Raw genomic sequence first — 15349 nt, forward strand, 5'->3', positions numbered from 1 at the left:
CGTTTTTTTTAAATACTCTCTGGCAATTTATTCAGTTTTGCACTAATTTCAAGAAGTTAAAATAGATAATTAATTCGGGGGAAAAACGATAAATATTGAAAGACATCAAGAAACTTTAGGCACTAGTCTGTCATGCTTTATGTTTATAAATATAGGTTTGACCATGTGGTATAATCGAACATGTGCTGGTATGATTCTATTTTTGACATATATGAATGAACACGATGGGTGCCACATGTGGATATGGATCTGCTTACCCTTCCGGAGCATCTGAGATCACAGACGGTTTTTGCGAGGTTCGTGTTAATTTCACAACTTTTAGTTTTCAATGTTGTGTTTTGTATACTACTGTTTGTCTTTTCCTCTTTTTCTTTTTTTTTGTCATGGCGTTGTCACTTTATTTTCGACTTGTGAGTTTGAATGTCCCTTTGGTATCTTTCGCCTCTCTTTTTTTTCTGTTTCTATTCACAGATATTAACAACTTGTGTGTCCAAATATATTATTTGTTGCAAGGCAAGGTTATACTTAATTAAAAACTCAAATCAAATTATATTGTTAGCATACTTTATTAGATAGAAACGGAACATCCTAGAATTTTCATACTCTTCCCTCTACAAAATGATTAATGAAACGTCATCAATTTGATGCGTCCGAATTGCTTTTTCTGGATTATCTTTCATCAGGAAATCTATTGTCCCAAAAAACATTAAACCAACTGAAGGATGTATAATAACTCCCTACACACCTAAAGATCTATAGAATCAAAAGGGAACACAAATTTGTGTGAGGAAGGTGAAGAATTAAATTACAAAAGTATGTTATAAGTCACGTGAGTATCGAAGCACAGACTACTGATCTAATGATACTCTCGGCAAAACTGTCGTTCTTTTCTTCTCCAAGCTAAACACGCTGCTATTTAAAAAAAAATATAGGACGTTCATTTTTTTTTAATACTCTATATTGCAAATTTTTTATCAATGTAATCAATATTTAGGTAATTTTGTTATTCTCATTTAAGGATACTTTTAATGTATGAAACTGCCAAATTCATAAAGTTTATATCATACGGGAAGTTTGATTTAATAAAAAAAAAAAAAGGAGACGACTTGATCTTTTTATTTTTTTATTGATTATATTTCCTTTACGTTCAGGATATAGCAATCTGTCGGTTTAGTCAGAAACTATAACGACAGCTTTGACCAAAACAGTCATAGTTATTGTTGTTTCGTGAGAAAATAGCTTTTACCCTTTATTATCTTTAAGTCACATAAATCGTAACTGACGTAGACAATTTCATCATGATTGTTTTGCCTTCCCTTATCTTTTCCTCATTTTTAAAATCCCATCGCTCATTGAAAATGTGCAACAAATTACATATTTGATTAATTCATTTAGTTTATTATAGTATTCTTTATGTGTCTTTGTAAATTATTACTTTAACTGTTTAGCCTATTTTTGGCAGTATCTATTTGACGTTGCTCGGTACTTGTACGATCCGTCATTGTATTGTGCTATGGTAAATTTTTGTATTCTTGTCTTTTGTTTTTGCTAATGCGCTTTTGTCTGTATGCCCCTTTGTTTGTATTTGTTGACGAATTTGCCTGTTGTAGAAGTGATATTAAGATTATTGCTCAATAATCAAAAGTTTATGACATTCACATAATGCCAAATAAATTCATAACAGTTTTGTGTGTACTTGTAAATAGTTTTACATTTGTCATTTCGGGACCTTTTATGCGACATGGGTTTTACTCATTGTTGATGGCCGTGTGGAGACCTATATTAGCTATTTTTTGTGTCATTTTGGTCTGTTGTATAGGGTTGTCTCATTGGCACTCAAACCACATCTTCTTATGTATAATTTAGCAAAAACGAGTAAAGTATCTGTAGGTTTCAAAATTATTAGTGATTAAGTACTTAATGGAGTGTAACAATATAAAAATAGGAAGATGTGGTATGATAGTCAATGATACAACTCCCAAAAGGAGACTAATATGTAACAAAGAAACACATTAAAGCATACAGACAAAGCTCATGAGTAAAAATGAAAGTATAGAATACATGAATCTGCGTTAACGCAATTACACAATGACGGGGTGTTTAAGTACAGAGCCACGTCATATGTAAAACACAAACAGACGGGATTTTCTTGTTGTGTTAGACCCATTGGTGGCCTTCGTCTGTTTTCTGCTCTTTGGTCGGGTTGTTGTTTCTTTGCCATATTCCCCATTTCCATTCTAAATTTTATATAGACGGAGCACGTTAGCACAAATAAAAACAAGAATACTCAAATTTACTCTATCACAATAGCATGTGGTGACGGGATGTATAAGTACAGAGTCACGTCAAATGGATATCACAAAAAACACAGGCTAAACAGTAAAAGTGTATATAGTGATTGCTAACCAAATGAATCATAAGCAGAGTGACAACTTATCATCCTGTGTTTGACAGTTTTGTTTCTACTTTGTATGGCTGAAAAAGCATTCACGAGTCACAAAGAAAACAAGGGAACTGATACGCTATATCTAATGTATACACTCAGATAATGTGTCTGTAATATTTCCAATAGAACTAATCATTTCAAACACATGTTATATTTTTGTTGTCTCTGATGTCGATTTGAATGATTTGAAAATAAAATTATTTTCCAAAAATATGTTGCAATACTGCAAAGTATATTTTGTGAGTTTGAAAAATAAAGAAATTTGTGTTAGTGCCATTTGGACATTCATCAAATTAATCAAATTCAAATGTTTATAAATTCTGTAAAAGTTTAAAACAAATAGACCATATCGACGGTACTAATAGGTATTTACTGAAGATAAAGAACGCGGAACGACTGACGTTTCACAGTGTATTCTTTACATAGTAATGTTCAGGTCATTACAACTGGTAGATGATATCTTGGACCGTTTATGAATATTTTCATCATGGAAATAGTCAGGATACGGTCCAACACCGAATGTAGCTTGTCATCCCATTTTACTTGACATGACAAACATGGCGATTCTCTTAATGAAACAAGAATTGGTAACTACTCTGAAAAACATACAGTTTCGAGCATTGCTTATTATAGTTGAGCTTTATAAATATGATACTCAGAGAGTTTAATGTGTTGTTGATTTGTCTGTTTTCTTTGGCTGATTTTAATTACTACTTTATGTATCTTTTGATTGTTTCTTGGCATTAGTACATCAAATAATGTTCGCAAAATAACATGCATTCTCCATATAAAATGTAGTTACTTATTTTAAATTTCTTTTAAATTGAAATGACGAAGAAGTGTTTGTTTATGAGAATTATTCAAGAAGAAAGTAGGGATACACTGCTATTTCATTTGTGGAAAAAATGAGCGTTTCCAGACATATCAATATGTCAGAAATCATGTGGTCACTACCTCAAAATAAGAGTTTACCAGCACTATCGTTTCGTTAATATATATTGACGTGAAACCGAAAGTAACACAATAATATAAGCTGTAATCCCTCAGTTGGTCTTAAAAGTCTAATCATGGTATAGTTTAAATATATATATATATATATATATATGTAGGTGTACAGACACTTTTGACCTGGTCATTTAAACCTGTCCTCGTCATACTTATGTGAAATCACTTTCGCGTTAAAAATATCTTGGGCTTTTCTTAATTTTGGGCAAGGCAATATGGATACCAACATTCATGGAATCCTACATAAAATTTCATTGGTTTAGTAAGAAGCCTGTCATTTTAAGTCATCGGCATTCAGAATATCATTATATTTCATATGTGCAAAATTAATTCAGATCGTATTTGTTTCTGTTTTAATTCATTCAATGTGTATTATAAAAATCCAGGTAACCTCTGTCCCAGATAACATAAACACAAAGTTGAATACATTTCTAAAAAATCCTTTAATATCCTTTTATCAATAAGGTATACTCAATAGTTCGAAATGTTTAGTAAGACAATTGGTTATTAGCATAAGAGTCATTTAAGACAGACAGCTAGATACCAGAAACATACTATGTATACACATGCCAGAGTCTGAGCTTGATTTGCTATAAGATATAAAAACTAAACTGACGAAAAAAGGTCATTTATTCAAAATCATAAAATGCAAAAAATACATTTTGCAAATAAAACATTTGACATAAAAGTTCATATTTAATATGAAATAATAATACATAATTAATACGAAATTACATCAACTAATATCATATCAATTGAATAAATGACAAAGAATAGCAAAGGTGGGGAGAAAAATCTGCCCCATAAATAAACATATATACATATCTGCTTCAAAAGATAACATAAGGGAGGTATGAGGGTGGGAATTTTGAACAAATTGTTTGATAAGAATCACAAGTTAACACATCAAATGCTGATGATAAAAGGAAGTGACCATAATGCACTTACACGTGAACTCGTGCTGACCCGCAAGATCATTGACCAATAAGAAAGATGAAATCCAATCATGCATTGGTCATAAGTGAAATTTCTCTGCACGGTATACTCAATAGTTCGAAATGTTTAGTAAGACAATTGGTTATTAGCATAAGAGTCATATGCGACACATGTACTTATTTCTGCCAATTTATCGATCCCCAATCTTTTATTTACCTGAAAATTTACTTCACTTATTTAAACTGTTTGTCATTTTGTCGGGTCGTGTCATGCCGGATACTTTTATATAGGAACTGGAGAATATCTAAGTTCGACGATTCAAGCACTGTTTTTTCATGTTTGTGCTTAAATGTTTGCGATGCGCAGATATTTTTTGGGTCATGAAATTATCTGTCCTCTTGGACTTATATTTCAATGCTTAATTTAGTACCTTTTTTTTATTGTTTTTGTTTGTCCCACATATTTGAATTGGTGTTCACAAAATAACATGCATTCCTCATTTATAGTGTATTACATTACCTGATGGAGAATTTGATGTTTGTAGAACTTTCTGACATGATTATGTTCAGTTTCCTGACTAGTATTAAAAGAAACATTTAGACCTGACATTTATTCATAACTAAAATAGGATATAAGGCTATTCTATTGACAGTAAAATGAATCAGACAGACTACGCTCTCTTTTTTGAATGATAAATTCTCCTGTTTCTGAAAAAAATATGATAAAGGTATATCTCAAAAACTTAAATTTGTTATAAGACATATGGTGACTACCTCCCAGACAGAGCTTTATAATCGTCTTTAATGTATTGACTTAAAACTGAACGTAACAAAGTAATAGAAGTAATCTCTGGACATAGTCATTTGGCTATATATCGGTTCTTATGTAAAAATAGAAGGTTAAAAGACACTGTGACCTTTGAAATGGTCATTTAATTATAACCAGTCCTTACATTTGGGTTAAAATATCTTGGGGTTTTCTTTATATTTGGGCGCGGGAGTAGGGATTCAAAAATTATAAAGTCCTACATACGGTTTCATTGGTTAACAATGTATTAAGAATTCTGTTGTTTCAACATCATCGGCATTAAAAAAAATATATAGATAAAAATATGGTAAGAACGCATCTGTTTCCGTTTGATTTTAGTTGTTGCGCAATTAAAAAATCCAGGTAGAGTGTCCTAGATAACATGAATACCTTATTGAATATATATTTTCGGAAAATCTTACCTTTGAGTCAATATTTCGAATGTATTGAATGGGTTAGTTGGCATTATTTTGAATCATCTGCGGCAAAAGTACTTATTTCTGCAAATTTACCAGTACAACACTATCTTTACCTGAAAATGTACAATGTGCTTCATATTTAATTATTTCACATTTTTTCACATTGGGCCATTTTTAGTTTGCATGGTGGATAGTTAAAATTATCTCATTGTCAATCATACCACATTATCGTACTTTTATATTCATTTATTACACACTGCTGCAAAGGTATGCTTTGTAAATCTTTAAACAAAAATGAAAAAAAAACACGTTAATTTCATGCGTCCGATCGCGAAGCGCTTTTCTGGATTTCTTTTGAAAGAATACACAGAATACTAGTATAGACAGCTAGTTACTTTTATCATTAAAATCATATCATATGCTAGTGTACCAAATTGATACTTGTTTAGCCACTCATATCCTTGTTTTCTGGTTTCTTCAGTTGAAAATTAAATTTTATGAAAAAGTTAAGTTGATTTAACAAATTGCTGTCATATGATTTCAAATCCTACTGATTCAGAAATATTTTTCGATCAATTTTAAATACATTGAATTTCATAACTTAAAGCTTACTATTATTTTGGATACGTTTAAAGAGTAATATTATTCTGGTTTATTATTTTAGAAAACAAGAAGACACACGAATTCAGAGGAAACCGCCGAATCTGATGATAACTATATTTTGTGTTAAATAGTCTATTTATTTATTTACTGTAGTTGAATTATTATAAAATTTATTATTGTGTCTTATTATGTTATTATATTTTATGTATATTACGCAATATATTATTATATATATTACTATGACGACTAACGGCTGTTTTGTCAGACAAGCTGGGCCATGGGTCGAGCAGTGCATCCATTTTGGACGAACAAATATCAACTTTTGATATGGGACGAGCCCTGACGTCCCACGGCCCAGCTTGTCTGGCAAAACAGCCGTTGGACGTCAGAGTAATCTCGGACTCAACTGGGAGGGAAAAGACAGGGAAATGATTGAAAAAATTAAATCATTTTGTTTTCTTGTTGAAGGAATTGAGGACTCTTTAAAACATTAAGACAAATGTCAAACAAATTCTGAAATCGGAGCATATGATAAATAATAGTCTCACCTTAAAGTAAAGTCTGAGTCTTTTTTTAAGAATTAGAAGTCGTATTGTAAAGTAACAAGTCATCGTAGATTATCAAACCAACCAGTGTTTAGATGACACTGATATATATATATTTCGGGTATCAACCTATAAATAAAATTTATCAGCTGATCTCATTTATATCAAGGATTATTTACAAAAAGATGGTAAACAAAAAAAACCTAAATACCGAATGTGTATTTTTCATGTGTCCTGCGCCTTAAATTTTCTGAAAGTATGTTTTTTGAAGAAAAATTTCATGTCTTATTTTATCCTATTATAAAGATACAATTCAAGTAATATCGTCTTGTAGAAAATGTAAATGACAGCTTACATTCGTCCAGAATCTTTCAGTTTAATTGCCCACTAATATATTGGTTCCGTCAACAAGAAAAAGACCAACCATGGCTTGCTGCTTTTGGTATTCGAATAGAAACACCGAAATTGTTCACTTTTTAAAACCAAGAGGAAAGATTACACACCTCCTGAAAGTCATGTGTGACTCTCTTCTTCATTTCTCATAAGGTAAAACTAAAATATATGAAACAGGTTAATTATTCTAGTTATCATTTCGACTTTAAAATAATGATGCAAAATCGTACAACAAGAGCGATTGCAAGACAGAAATATGTTTTTAAAACTGCAATTTGTTCAGTCCTGCACTATTACAAGAAATGCACAAAGATTATTAATTCAGGGAAAACTATGAATATTGAATTAAAAAAAACCTGCCGGATTAGTCTGTCATGCTTAATATTTTTAAAGAATGGATTGACCATATGGTATGCTCGTTCATGTCCTGGTATGGTTCTATTTTGACCTATATACATGAACACGACGGGTGCACTTAAGATCGCACACGGTTTTTGGTGAGGTTTGTATTTCATAGCTTTTAGTTTTCTGTGTGTTTTGTGTGTTTTGTGTGTTTTGGTTTTTTTCTTTTCTTTTTTTGTTTTGTCATGGCGTTGTCAGGTTTATTTTCCCTGTGTTGAAGACCAACCAGTGGCCTTCGCCTGTTTTCTACTCTTTGGTCGGATTGATGTCTCTTTGACAAATTCTCAATTTCCATTCTTGACTTTTGAGTTTGAATGTCCCTTTGGGATCTTTCGCCTCTCAATTACCATATTTTTTTTCTTTCTATACACAGATATTGACAAAATGTGTTAACTAATATATAATGTTTGTTGCATGGCATGGTAATACATTTTTAAAACACTACAAAGCATAATGAGGCAGTAAGCATACTGCATCAGTTAAAAACAAAATAATCAACAATTTCCATGGTCTTCTCTCTACAAAAATAATGATAAATAACGTCCGAAGTGCATTTCTGGATTATCTTTCATCAGGAACGCTAATACCTCCCAAAAATGTGCGCCAACTGAAATATGTATAATGACCACTCACACACTTGCAGATCTACAGAATCAAAAGGGACACACCTTTGAGTGAGGAGGTTGGATAACTAAATTACAAAAGTATGGTATAAGTCATGTTAGATCCGGAGCATCGACTACTGAGCTGGTACTCTCGGCAAAACTTTCGTTTTTATCTTCTCAAAGCTAAATAAAGGCAACACTTGTATACCGCTGTTCAAACTCACAAATCCATGGACAAAAAACAAAATCGGGGTAACAAACTAAAACTGAGGGAAACGCATTAAATATAAGAGGAGAACAACGACACAACACTGCAATGTAACACACACAGAAACGGACCAAGCATCAGACAAAATCCCACGAGAAAAACAAATATAACATCAAAACCAAATACATGAATTTGGGATAGACAAGTACCGTGACACGTCTTATCGCAATGTGAATTTACACTCAAACTTAAGAGAAAACAAACGACGCAACGTTAAAATGTAACACATACAGAAACGAACTATAATATAACAATGGCCATATTTCTGACTTGGTACAGGACATTTTTAAAGAAAAAAATGGCGGGTTGAACTTGGTTTTGTGGCATGCCAAACCTCCCCTTTTATAGCCATGTGAAATATAACATTAAAAGGACAACTCAACACCACAGGACTACAATATAAATAAATTGGAGAATACAATTGACAAAGAAACACACGAACAACAGCTGCTATTTAAACAAAAATATTCTACGTTCATTTTTTAAATTGCAATTTTTTTATAAATGTAACTAGTATTTAGGTATTGTTTTCTTATTTAAGGATATTTTTGATGTATGAAACTGCCAAATTCATAAGGTTCATACTACACAGGAAGTTTGATTTTAAAAAAAAGGAGAGACCTGGTCTTTTTTTTTTTTAATTAAATTTCCCTTTTAACCAGAATATTACAATCTGTCGGTTTAGTCAGAAACTAACGAGAGCTTTGACCAAAAAAGTCAGTTATTATTGTTTCGTGAGGAAATAGCATACCCTTTATTATCTTTTAGTCACACAAACCGTAATTGACGTAGACAATTTCATAATGATTGTTTTGCTTTTCCCTTATCTTTTCCTCCTTTTTTAATTCCCATTGCTCATAAGTTTGTTATAGTATTCTTTTATTTGTTTTAGTAAATTATTACTTTAACTGTTTAGTCTATTTTTGACAGTATTCATTTGACGTGGCTCGGTACTTTAACATACCGTCATTGTTTTGTGCTATGGTAATCAACCATTTTTTACATAAAAGAATGCCTGTATCAACAGTTGTTAATCATTCGTTTGATGTGTTTGAGCTTTTGATTTTGTCATTTGCATGAGGACTTTCCGTTTAGAGTTTTTCGGTTCGGTATTTTTGTTTTTTTACTATTTTGTAAAACGTTACTTTTTTCTTCTTTTATGATCAGTGGAAATATTCATAATTTTATATTGCTTATAAAAATTATGAAAATTAGAGCTAACACGAAATTGAATTGAAACATTGAAAGTATTATGAAGATACCGGAGTTCGAATTACTAAACCATTACCACTATAATTGTGAAATTATTTTAGTAAAAAAGTGAAATTTAAGTCATTTACCGAAATAAGACGGTTTTAATATCAAATGCATAGCTTGATGAATTCCACAAATAAACAAAATATAATAACAAAAAACTAATGTTACAAGTAAACAATAACATTACGTTTGAAATTATTTTTTATTAAAGTTAAGATCAATCAGAAAACGCGTAAATGTGTGTGATGTCCAAATGGAGTAATGAATTAGAATTAAATACATAAAAGGAAGTTTATGGTTTTATTGACTAATAAATATCTTTGTCGTTATTTTTTCTGAGAGTCGTACATGTGACTATGTTGGGTGTATGCCATGGCTATGTGGGATGTTTTAATACACAAACACTTGTACTTTCTTTATAATCAAAACTATTGAGACGGTCGAACAAGTCGAAAGTTTCTTGCATCCACTTTCATTAAAAAGGGCTTGTACTAAGTAAGGATCATTAGAGCCACTCCCTCTCACACGCACTGGTCAACATATTATATATAGATATCGATTTTAAAGATAATCATACGTTTAACTTAGTACATTTGAAACTTAATCTTATCTGTGGTAAAAATAAACATGACTTCAAAGCTACAAATGTATATAAATAGTAGTTGACCTGTGGTCATTGTGATCATAAAGGTGAAAAGTTTTGGTCTTACTAAACGCTGAAAATCCAATACAGTATTTAAATATAGTACATATAGGTTTAACACAAATTTGTGTTATTTATAATAATGATCCTAATCAAATACATGCAAATATATTTCGAATAATTTTGTTTAATTATTTTTAATCCGATTTCGTTCTTAACAAAACAGGGACTACCCATCACAATATTATAAATCAGTGCACCACATTGATTCTGGTACCAATAGAAATGTATTACATGATTATTTTTGGCAAATGTTATTGGTTTATTTTTTTATTCTATTTTTAGGGTTTGAGGATTTGGTGTTCAAATCTTTAATACACTTCTCTTCTTTACTCACATCAGTCTACTACTAGTGCGATATCGATCTTGGCTTATTATATGAACAGTTTTTTTTCTTTTGGAAGACAGTTTTTTAATATCCATATGTGTATGCATAATAACAGACAACAAAGATTGAACCATAAATACGAATAAAACCACATTCATATCGGCCGCAGTTTTATATACCAGTTGCTGCAATGAAATGCAACAGTCGATATTTTCATATTAGGCGGACAGTTTATCAGTATTTGTATCAACCAAGTGATGATGAAAACGGTTTTCTGAATTGACTTTCACCAAGTGCACATAATACAGACAGTTTGAAAGCAAGACGAATACTAGTATCGTATAACTTGTGGGACCACAAATATAAAAAAAAAAAAGGCATAAGCAAAATAAAACATAACCTAAACCATCATGATTGCTTTCAATATAATAAAACTGTTTTGTAAAAATGCATCAATTGAATTATGCGAATAACGAAGAATTATCAATTGGTAAGATGATATACATAGAGGCGAAAGCTACCAAAAGGACATTCAAACTCATAAGTTGAAAATAATCTGATAACGCCTTGGCTAATATAGAAAAAGACAAACAGACAAACAACAGTACACAAAACAGTAAAAGAGACAATTAAAGACTGAGCAAAGCAAACTCCATTAAAAACGTGGGGTGATATCAGGTGCTCCGGACGAGTAAAGCATGTCCTATTGCACATGTGGTACCCATCATGTTGCAGTGTTTTATCTTATCTATTTTGTTTTGACTTAAACAAAAAATTAATGTAAAAGAGGATTATTATTATTCTAAACGAGTAAATAACATTCTTCTCATGACAACGCCATATCAATCGGCTATAGATGAACCACAATACTGTAACGTTGAAGTTAGAATTGCATGCTTATTTGTTTAATTTCACTAGAACACACCCGTGATATCGCGGGTCCGTGACTGAATTAAAGTATATAACTATGCGCAAGCCTTATTTTAGTATTAGTATTGTCATCTGATAAAGTCATGCCGATTATAAGATTATGACCCGTGTAATACTATATAGCATATTAATCCTGAATACACCGTTTGGTGGTGCGCCTGTCAGATGCGGAACGTACAGATAAGGTAATCGGTAACAGGTGAATATGCTATTGGTATCGGTATCGGACTCGACCCGGAACTTCTTTATTATTGGCAATATTAATTACGTGGAAAACAAAGGGGCCTGGAGTGGTGTAATTTTTAATCTACACCTTTGTACTATATTAGTTATATATAAAGTTGAATTTTTTGACTCGTCGTTTTTACGTGATGACGGCTGACAAATTGGACCTCGTAATTTTAGTATTATAGATATAGTGGTTATTAGTTTACACGTTTGTAGTATAAAGCGCTTCTTCGCTTTCTAACAAACACCCACAAAGCTAGATATTACAATTAATTATCTAATTACTACCACAAATAAATATTAATTAGTATTGTAATTTTCACTGTTATTAATATAAGTTAGATAAGTACAAATCTAATCTTGAATTTTATCCAAATTCTTTCTTGATTTTCGGAACACGTTTTAAAAATTTAAATGTGACGTCACTTTGGGCGTTGCATTGACTATGGCTAACAGGGATATGATTTTGTAATGTATTCGTTTTTATTCTATAGCTAGTCGTCTCCAATTCAGTTTAATCACGTATATCTATTATATAGTAATTTTATAAAAAATTACTGTTTGGAAAACTATGTATTATTCTTGATAATAATGATGTTTTTGTCCCAGGCGGATAACCTTTGCCTCACAACTTTTTGGAACTTTTGGTCCTCGATGATCTTCAACTTTGTAGTTGTTATGGCTTTCAAAATTTTTACATCTGAGCATAGTTTTGTGTGGCCGTAGCGCGCGTCTGGCGTATAAAAATATTTGTTAACCTGTTACCTTTTGATGGCTATTATTCGTTTGTTTCTCTGTCCTATATTTTCTCCCATTTATCTGTTTATTTATTGTAACCCTGTCGTCTAATGTTGTCATTTTAATGTTATAATTAACACTGCTATTAAAGCGGGAAGTTTGGCATGCCACAACACCAGGTTTAACCCACCATTTTTTTCATAAAATGCCCTGTACCAAGTTAGGAAAATGGAAATTGTTACATTATAATTCGTTTCTGTGTGTGTTAAATTTCGATGTTGTGTCTCTGTTGTGTCGTTGTTCTCTTATATTTGATACGTTTCCCTCAGTTTTAGTTTGTAACCCGGATTTGTTTTTTCTCTATCGATTTATGAATTTTGAACAACGGTATACTACTGTTGCCTTTATTTTCTACCAATATCTATACTAGGCCTTAATTAACACATTAACAAAATTACAATAAAAGAAGCATTTAATTCTTAAATAAATGTCATGTCCGTTTAACTCATGATTCTAAGTCTAGCATGGTAATCAATACTTCAATCCTTTTTTTTTAGGATTCATAGCTGATGACAATATGGCTTTCCATGTAGTCAACGATGCTTTTCCCAAATGATAGAGAAACCATATTAACTCATAACATAACATTGTAGGAAGATTGATTAATATATAAGAGCACTGCTCTTGTTTCCGTGTCCCACTTATAAATGACGTGAACACTTCGTAATTGTTTATTCCTGTAGTAATATTCGACGAACACATTCATAAAATATATGTGTAAACTAATAGGATTACATTTCATGTATTTCTCATCAGAATCGGTTATCTTTGATTGGCTGAAAACACTCTCGAGACACTCTCATTTTATTTCCATAAAGAATACAACGGCTATGACTACACTTTCTATCCGTGACAATGTTATGACAAAGCTAAAAAAACAAACGAAAAGCTTGATATAAATTTTAATTTCATGGTTGAAGCATAAACATATAATAATATGATTCGAATGGGGGTTGTTTTTTTGTTTTTTTTTATAGGATTGTAAAAGCGTTGATCGTTTGCACAATTTTAGTATGAAGAGCGAAATATCTTAAGTTAAAGTTAAATGACATTTTTGCAACAACTCAAATTCATTTTTCCTAAGATAAAACTTTCTTCCGACAAGCTTTACGAAATAACGATTTTTGAATGTTCAAAGGCTATAATAAACATGATAGATAACTGAAGCAAACCCTTATTTTATCTTAGAGGGCCACTTTGACCTTTTTCTAGTATGATGCACAGCTTAGAGATGTACTACCCCAACTTTTTAACATTTTTGAAAACACAAATACATAACCTATCATGTATGTTTTTTATTAAAAAAAAACATATATGTAGGACTCTGAACCGCGATGGTACTCCGAACCGCGATGGTCAAGCTGAGGTGCGATGGTTTGACGCTGAAGTGCGTTTTTGATCACGCTGTAGTGCGATGGTGGCATTGTGACGCTATCTTGTTGATAGCTAGGCCGAAGTACGATGGTGGCTACGCTGAAGTGCGATGGGTTACATAAATTTCATATTGTTAGTGTTTTTTATGTCCACATGTCGATGAAAAGAAATACATAGCTGTGCTAAAAGAACTTTTCTTGTTATAATCGAGAATATTTCCAGTCATAATTGTAACGTTCAAGTGTACTGTCAGACTTTGGACAAAAAAGTTAACATTCATTCAATCGTTCCAGCCGCTACATGCAAACATTTTTTTTCATTAGTGCTTATTTCTGACTGAAAATGGGTGAGCTGCTTAAAACGCAATATAATAAGTACATAATACACGTATCACCCATATGGTGCTTTTACTGCAACTGGACTGAGAAAAATAGAATGTTTTTGTATATCCATTATGAATACAAGTTATATACATTCTTAATACTACATGTACGGGTAAAGTGAAATAATTAGAAAACATATAGAAAATTTAGCCTCTATGTAGCACATCATTTTTCGAAATTTACAGAAGTTTGTGTTTTTTACGTACGATTGTGCTTGGAAATCTTTAACTATATGTGAGTACGCTGACATACTCTTCGTGTTATGATATTACGGTAAGTGGTAAGATGGGACTGAGGTGGGAGTAATACATATAGTAACTTTAGATGAGGGGAACAAAGTTAAATCTTTTAAGATAAGGTGTTAACACATAAAAATGTCCTCATGCAGCAAAACGGAAAACAATCTCTCGTTTAGCATGAAACAATAATTAAGAACATATATAGACCATCGCACATCGGCGAACGGACCATCGCACATCGGCGTAGACCATCGCACTTCAGCGTGACCATCGTACTTCAGCGTCCCCATCGCACCTCCGAGTCCTACATATATGACATGAAGCTACGATGTTTACGTTATTTCATAGAGAGATAAAAAGTAAACTTGCAAAACAGAATGTCCTTAATCAAATGGCCAAATCAAACAAATGATTAACAACTGTCATATTCCTGGCTTGGTTCAGGCATTTTCAAATGTAGAAAATGGTGGATTTAACCTTGTTTTAAAGCTAGCTAAACCTCTCACTTGTATGACACTCGCATCAAATTCCATTATATTGACAACGATATGTAAACAAAACATATAGACATTATAGGTAAAAATAGATTACCAAATACATGATGTTATTACGACTGTTCCAATTGCGTCCGAGAAAAATATTGACATGTGGTGCGTTTCAAATACTTATTCATTCATCAA

This window comes from Mytilus edulis, chromosome 4, assembly GCF_963676685.1.
Source record: "Mytilus edulis chromosome 4, xbMytEdul2.2, whole genome shotgun sequence".
Taxonomy (NCBI): domain Eukaryota; kingdom Metazoa; phylum Mollusca; class Bivalvia; order Mytilida; family Mytilidae; genus Mytilus; species Mytilus edulis.